Genomic DNA, 7411 nt, shown 5'->3' with positions numbered 1-7411 from the left:
ATTGTATCAAATATTGAAAAACTAAAAAAACACAGATATATTGTATTCATAACTTCATGAAAAAGAAATACAGTACCTCCACTGTCTTTTGAGGCACATCTACAATAATATTTTTTCCCTTGCTCCTTGAAGCGTCATCGATGAGTTTTCTCCGCTTATCAGTAATAGGTACGGATGCTTTGGAATTTGATGGAGTCTGAACTCCATCTTTTCGTTTGATACTACTACTCTGGGCAGCCACTCTAGCAACAGAGCCTGCAATTTCTTGTTCATCCTGAGAGATACACAAATCAAAAGATGGAGCATCATCAAAATACTGCACATTATTAGGTATACCTCTAGTTATTCTGCTTGGAGTGCTTCCGTCCGCCATTAACCCCAAATTCGAAGCTTCTTCAAAAACCCTAACAATGGCGGACACTTTTTTGCATAATAATGCAAAAACCCTGGCAATGTAGTAAAATTTGTTCCTTAAAATTATAGAGGGCAAGATTGTAGAGAACAAAATACACAATAGAAAACTAAAAAACTACCCAATACCTTACCTATTAGTGCGCGGCTACAATTTAGGATAAGTGAATCGGGTGAGGATCGTGCAGAATGGAAATGGAGAAAAAATCGGAGAAGATTGGTACACGATGAGAGAGAAAAGCGGTTTGAACAGTGTGAAATGGGATACAGGGTTCTTTTACAAAAGTTTTACCGTGTCAGTTATTAGATGTGATTAGCATATCGATGTTTGCTATGGAAGGTAATTAAAACAAAGTATAGTTACTAAATATAATTACCTAGTATAAGTTTGTCATGCCATGTAAAATTTCCTATTTTAAATTACAAATCTACAGCCCAATATTTTATGCCACAACTTGAATATTCACCTTTATACAACAATATACAATTTTATACATCTACTGTGATAATGTAGACATTTTGTATAAAAGTTTATAATAATGTATAAGACTAGTATATAATATTATAAAACAATATATAACTTTATACATTTACGGTAGATAATGTATAAACCTTATATAAAAGTGTATAATAATAATGTATAAGACTAGTGAAAAACTGAAGATGAAAAAAATGGCTTTGGCGGTTAATTTAAAAAAGATGGGCTAAAACGGGTAAATATTTTACCATAATTGACATACAGTGTAAAATTCCCTTTAAAGATTGTTGGAAAAAAAGTTTGTTCTTTTTTTATTTCTTATAAGATGGTATGCCCTAAATTTGTTGATTTTGTTCCTTGAGGTAATTGTTTTTCCTTTAATTCGTTTTATTAATTAATTAATTTATAGATTGTTGGAAAAAAAATTGTTCTTTTTATTCCTTAAAGTTGTTGATTTTGTTCCTTGAGGTAATTTTTTCCTTTATTAGTTCCATAATTTATGATTTTAAATATTCTTGGAAAAAAAATTGTTCTTTTTATTCCTTACAGTTGTTGATTTTGTTCCATGACTTAATTTTTTTTTCCTTTAATTCGTTTTATTAATCATGGTTTTATAGATTGTTGGAAAAAAATTGTTGTTTTTTATTCCTTATAATAGTATTCCCTATTATGAGAATTTCTGTTTGGTTTTTCCTTGGTTTCTTGTGTCAACAATTAAAAAAGAAAATGAAGCTTTTGACCTTGTGCCCTTGAAATTTTTGTATTTATTGTTTTGATTGGGGCTGGATTGAAAAGGGGCTCATTTTTCTAGCAATGTGAATTTGTGGTGTTTGGTTCTGATTACTTTTTGGGTTTTTTTTTTTCTTTGGGTAGAAAAAATGAGTGTAAAGGGCTCGTTCTTTCTAGAAATGTGAATATGTGGTAGTTGGTTCTGGTTATTTTGTGTGGAAAATTTGCTGAATTTCTAATACTTTTAGGTCTGCATGCCTTCATTCGTCATGGCATACCATTAACCTTTTGGCGTTATAGTACCTTTTGAAGGTTCAAGCTTTCTTAATTCCGGAAAGAAGTTAGGGTTTAATCTTTTGTCCAGAAATTTTAATTTTGCTGTGGGGTTAAACTTGGTTGAAAGGAACTTCATGATTTCTAGCAGCTTTTTTGAATTTCTGTTTGGGTTTTCCTGAATGGTCTTGATTTCTTGTGTCACCCGAATAAAAAAGGTAGAAGCTTTTTTTGGCCTTGTGCTCTGATAATTTTTTAATTTGTTTTTTGATTGGCGCTGGATTGAATAAGGGCTCATGGTTTCTAGCAATGTGAATCTGTGGTGGCTGGTTCTGATCACTTTTTGTGTTTTCTTGTTTTTTTCTTTGGGTAGAAAATGAGTGTAAAGGGCTCATGGTTTCTAGAAATGTGAATTTTGGTAGTTGGTTCTGGTTATTTTGTGTGTTTGCTTGATAGTTTTTATTTTGGGTGGAAATTCGTGGAATTTCTGTTGACATGAGGTCTCCATGCTTTTCTTCATTCGGCATGGCTCACCAATTAACTTTTTTGGCTTGGAGGTTCAAGCTTTTTTTTCTGAAAAGAATTTATGGTTTAGTCTTTTCTGTCTACATACTGTAAGCTGCTGATTTCAATTATTGAGAAGGAGAAATTTGCTACAAGGAAAATGTTAGGATATTATAATATGGAATGGTTATGCTAGTTTTTCTTGCTGAAAGCTTATGTAAAATTGGTTGATAAGAAGCATACTATGACTTATCTTTTTTAGGTGGGAGGTGTCACTTGGGCTCCATAATTTGTGTTAATTCAATACTGTAGCTAAAATCAAACTAGTTTGGTCAGCTCCTGCTTGACTTGATGGGAATTTATCTGAGTTAGATTATGTCAATTGGAAATGTCAGGTTGGACGTTATTGATTATTTTCTCTTTTCGAAATTTAATGAGCTTAGATACATTCTTGTTTATAGATTGAGTATTTTTTGAATTCTTATTTTTCTCTGTTGGATGGGACCTTACCCTTCCAAAAGCCTCTCGGTGAATTCAAGTCCTTTAACTAGCTCAAAATGAGTTTGCACTTTGGCTTACATTAATTTTTTGTTCACATAAATTCTCAACATGTAATAGTTTTTACTTTTTAAAGAATAGCTCGATGTGCCAGTTTTCATTTCTTGTTTGTTGTGTTACCTCAAGATTAATTCTGCTCTAGATTACTTTTGTGTTGTGTGATTAAAATGTTTGTGAACAGATGAGTTGCAACATTACATTTTTCTGTGCATGTTTTCAGTTTGATAATTGTACTGTAAAGATGCCTCGATATGATGATCGGAGGGGAGATAGCACCTGTCTCTATGTGGGCCACTTGTCTTCATGGACCCGTTCACGTGATCTGGAGCGTGTATTCAGTAAATATGGGAGGTACATTTTTTTCCAGATTCTTGGTGCATCATGCATTTCTTTGTATAGGACATCCCACTGTCATTTGCTTTCTTACTGCTTTTGATGTTAGCCAGTTGTCATTGAGCAACTGAAATTGCGGCAATGCCCGGAAAAATTATTATTACAACCATGTAATGTTGTTTGTTGACCCTCTAGAGAACCTTGGGTGATATTTTCCTTCTATGTTTTTGTCTAATGTGGACTTTGTCCCATATACCTTAAGTTCAATGCATTGCTACCCAAGTTGCTCTTCTGTGAGGGTGGTGCTTCTTTTAACTAGAATGGAAGGATAAGTTTCCTTTTGTCGTTGAGATTCGTAGTTCCTTCCAAGCATATATATTGCTCGAGTATCTTATCAGTTACTCCCTCCGGATAAAAAAAAGAGTCCACTTAGCCATTTGCACACCCCTTAAGAAAATACTAACTCCTAGACAAAAATAGGTAATTTGACTAAACTACCCCTAATTAAATAGGCTTTGGGATTTGATCATATAACACTTAATAGGGGCAAATATGGAAAAACAAGATTAATTCTTTCTTGATTTGCTAAGTGGACTCTTTTTTTGATCGAAGAAAAAAAGGCTAAGTGGACTCTTTTTTTGATCCGGAGGGAGTATTATATATAAAGGAAAAATGTGTTCCAGATGCTTGCGAGTTTTAACTTGAATGATCTTGTTGACGGTTTATAGGCATTTGCCTCGCCTGAAGGTCAATCTTGAGGGGTGGCCTTGGTGGAATTGATGGAAAGTCTTGCCGGGTTTTAGGAGACTTCGGTGATTCTTTCTATTGGTGGAGTCTTGCCGTGTTTTAGGAGACTTTGGAGGTCCTTTCTACAATGTCTTTGCGTATATTTATGGAAATTCCCAACAATCTCAAACTGGTGTTTAGTTCGTCTTGAGGGGCAAGTGTTCATGAAACTCCCTGTGCTTGAGTAAGTAAAGATGGCCTTACTGTTTCTGGCCAACCATTTCCGCAGAGTACATGATGTGGACATGAAGCATGACTATGCCTTCGTAGTATGTATCATCTCTCTGTTTCCCCTTTTTGATGGTGTTAATATTTTAATTAGTTTCCATTTTTGAGCCCCTCAACCATCCCCGCCAAAAAAAATCTTTTGTTTGCTACACAATGTGTTTCAACAGGAATTTAGTGATCCTCAAGATGCTGATGATGCAAGAACTATTGCGACGGCCGTGACGTTGATGGACGCCGGAGTAAGTATTCTATACACATCTATTCCCTGGAATTCTCCTCTGTCAATTTTTGCTGTACCTGACAAGGGTTCCAGTAAAGCTGCTAATATAACCCCCATTCCTTCTTCCTTTATTTGTACTGTCTTTTAAGTTGAATTACTCCCTCCGTCCCAATTTAATGAAGGTGTGACTAGGTACAGAGTTTCAGAATGAAAGAAACATTTTTGTAACTTGTGGTCTAAAATATGTCATTGATATTTGTGTGGCTATAAATCATTTCATCAAGGGTAAAATGGGAAATTTATTGTTACTAAATATAGAAAAGTTTTTTTTTTTTTTAAATATATAGAAAAGGTTTCATTCTTATTCTTTTTGGGGCTGACTAAAAAGGAAAGAGAGAAAGAGAGTCACATAAATTGGATAGAGGGTGTATTATTTATAGGTCTTGAACATCATTGCTCTCGGTGGATGTGTGGGCACACTAGCAGCGATAGGATTAGGAATGAAGTCATCCGAGACAAGGTTGGAGTAGCCTCGGTGGAAGACAAGATGCGGGAAGCGAGGCTGAGATGGTTTGGGCATGTGATTCGGAGAGATGCAAATGCCCCAGTGCGGAGGTGCGAGAGGCTGGCTATTGACGATTTCACAAGAGGTAGAGGTAGGCCGAAGAAGTATTGGGGAGAGGTGATTAGACAGGACATGACGCTTTTCCTTCTTACCGAGGACATGACCTTAGATAGGAGGGTATGGAGGACTCATATTAGGGTAGAAGGCTAGTAGGTAGTCGCATTTATCCTTTCTTACGAGTAGTTGTATTGCTCTATAGTTTCTTGTCCCTTGATTTCTGCGAGTATCTGTTGGTTTATCATGGCTTATTTACTTTCATTGTTTTTATTTTCATAATTGCTTTGAATTGTTTGCCCGTATCTGACCTTTCCTATGCTTTTTCTTGAGCCGAGGGTCTTCCGGAAACAGCCTTCCTACCTAAGGTAGGGGTAAGGTCTGCGTACACTCTACCCTCCCCAGACCCCACGTTGTGGGATTCACTGGGTATGTTGTTGTTGAACATCATTGCTCTCCTTCCTTCTCATGCCCAGATGCCCCCCTACCCAAAAACAAAAGAGGTAGGGAATTCTTGTTGCAGACACCATCAAGTTGCTATCCTAGATTAACCAAAGCGAACTAATTGTAGTAGTAATTGTTGATAGACGCTTGATTCTTATGCAAACAATAATTAATTTAATGGGTAAGTTGTTAGACCTTGTTTTCCTATGATACATATCAGTTGATTCAGATTTCGGATGATGGTTTTTTTCTCTGTAGGTGCCACGTGGACCAGGCGGTTCGCGTGAGTATCTTGGCAAAGGACCTGCTCCAGGTTCAGGCCGCTGCTTTAACTGTGGCCTTGAAAGTCACTGGGCGTGAGATTGCAAAGCTGGGGATTGGAAGAACAAGTGCTATCGATGTGGAGAAAGAGGTCATATAGAAAGAAAATGCCCAAATAGTCCTAAAAAACTCAGGTGCTTAAACCTCTGTGAAGCAATTGCTTCTCTATTTTCCGTCCCTAATCTTTTTGCTTTGAGTTTCTTGACTTTGTGATGTTCATTGCAGTAGACGCAGCTACTCATGGTCACCTGTTAGGTCGCGGTCAAGGTCACGCTCACGTTCTCCTCGTCGAAGTTACAGCAGAAGTCGCAGCTATAGGTGAGTTTTAACACGTGTTCAGGTGTCATTCATTTGTGCTCTGTAATTTGCTATTTGCTCGGATGTTTGCAAATACAAAGTCATTATTTAGCATGTTAATATTTTGCTCGGCGGCCTAGTGTTCAATGAAGTGGGTTGAGAACCAATGAGGTCTCAGTTCAAATCCCAACAAGACTAAAACACTAGGTGATTTCTTTCTATCTGTCTTAGTCTTAGTCTTACCCCACATTGTGGGACTCGCTGTGTATGTTGTTGTTGTTGTTAGTCTTAGTCTTGTTGATAGAATTGCCTGGGACCTGTTGCTGGTGCGAGGTGGTTGGCTGGCTGGCCAAATTTGGAAAAATTAGTTTGGGAGCATTTCAAGTGAAATGTTTTCACTCACAAAGCTTTTAGCTCTTTCTATATTCATGTGCAGGCACAACCTCAACTTCCAACTAATTTTTTTCAGACTTCCAACTGTAGGAACTCTTTGTTTCAACTTCAACTAAATATTTTTGTTCAAACGCATACTTAGGAATGTTTCTGAGCTCTTCCCTTTGTTCTTTCAGTCTATCAAGATCCCCTCCACCAAAGAGAGAACGAGCTGACATGTTCAAGCGATCAAGAAGCTACAGTAGGAGCCCGGAGCCAAGAAAGGCAAGTCCAATTCCTAGCCCTAGTCCTCCACCCAAAACGAGGAAGCGCAGCCCAACGCTCGAAGAGGGTAGCCCTATGGAAGCAAAGAGCCCTCTTTCACCAGCTAGAGAAGAAGGTGCCTATAGCCAAAGCCCTAGAGAAAGAAGTGGAAGTCCTTTTAAGTCCTAGAAGGGATGATACCGCTGCTCCTCGAAGATATGATGATAGCCCCGCTGAAGCTAATGGTGAAAGTGGAAGCCCGAGTCCCAAGCACCACCAGAGGAACAATGTAGATGATGACGAGGATGAAGGTGAGTTTCGTAATGAGCGCTCAGGTAGAGAGAGCGAATTGCCTTGACATGCACTCTTTTGTGGAATCTACTGTATGCAAGAAACTTAGTGGGATGTTTCTGAATGAATTTTGAGCACTGGACCTTGTGAAGGCCTAATTTGATATACTTGATAGAATTCACTTATATCTATATTTGGGATTGAAAGTTAGAAGAATAGTTGGTATTTGATGTTTTCCTGTTACTTTCCGCAAGAAGTAATGGCTGTTCTTTTTTTCCAAAAA

The 7411-nt window shown here is 37.3% G+C and overlaps 1 pseudogene; it reads left to right on the top strand.

Annotated features, from left to right (window-relative positions):
* The first annotated feature begins 1389 nt into the window (after positions 1–1389).
* LOC132630159 (serine/arginine-rich splicing factor RS2Z33-like) lies at positions 1390–7411 on the top strand (annotated as a pseudogene).

This window comes from Lycium barbarum, chromosome 3 (genome assembly GCF_019175385.1).
Source record: "Lycium barbarum isolate Lr01 chromosome 3, ASM1917538v2, whole genome shotgun sequence".
In the NCBI taxonomy this organism is placed as follows: Eukaryota; Viridiplantae; Streptophyta; class Magnoliopsida; order Solanales; family Solanaceae; genus Lycium; species Lycium barbarum.
This window is presented reverse-complemented; position numbering and strand designations above follow the sequence as displayed.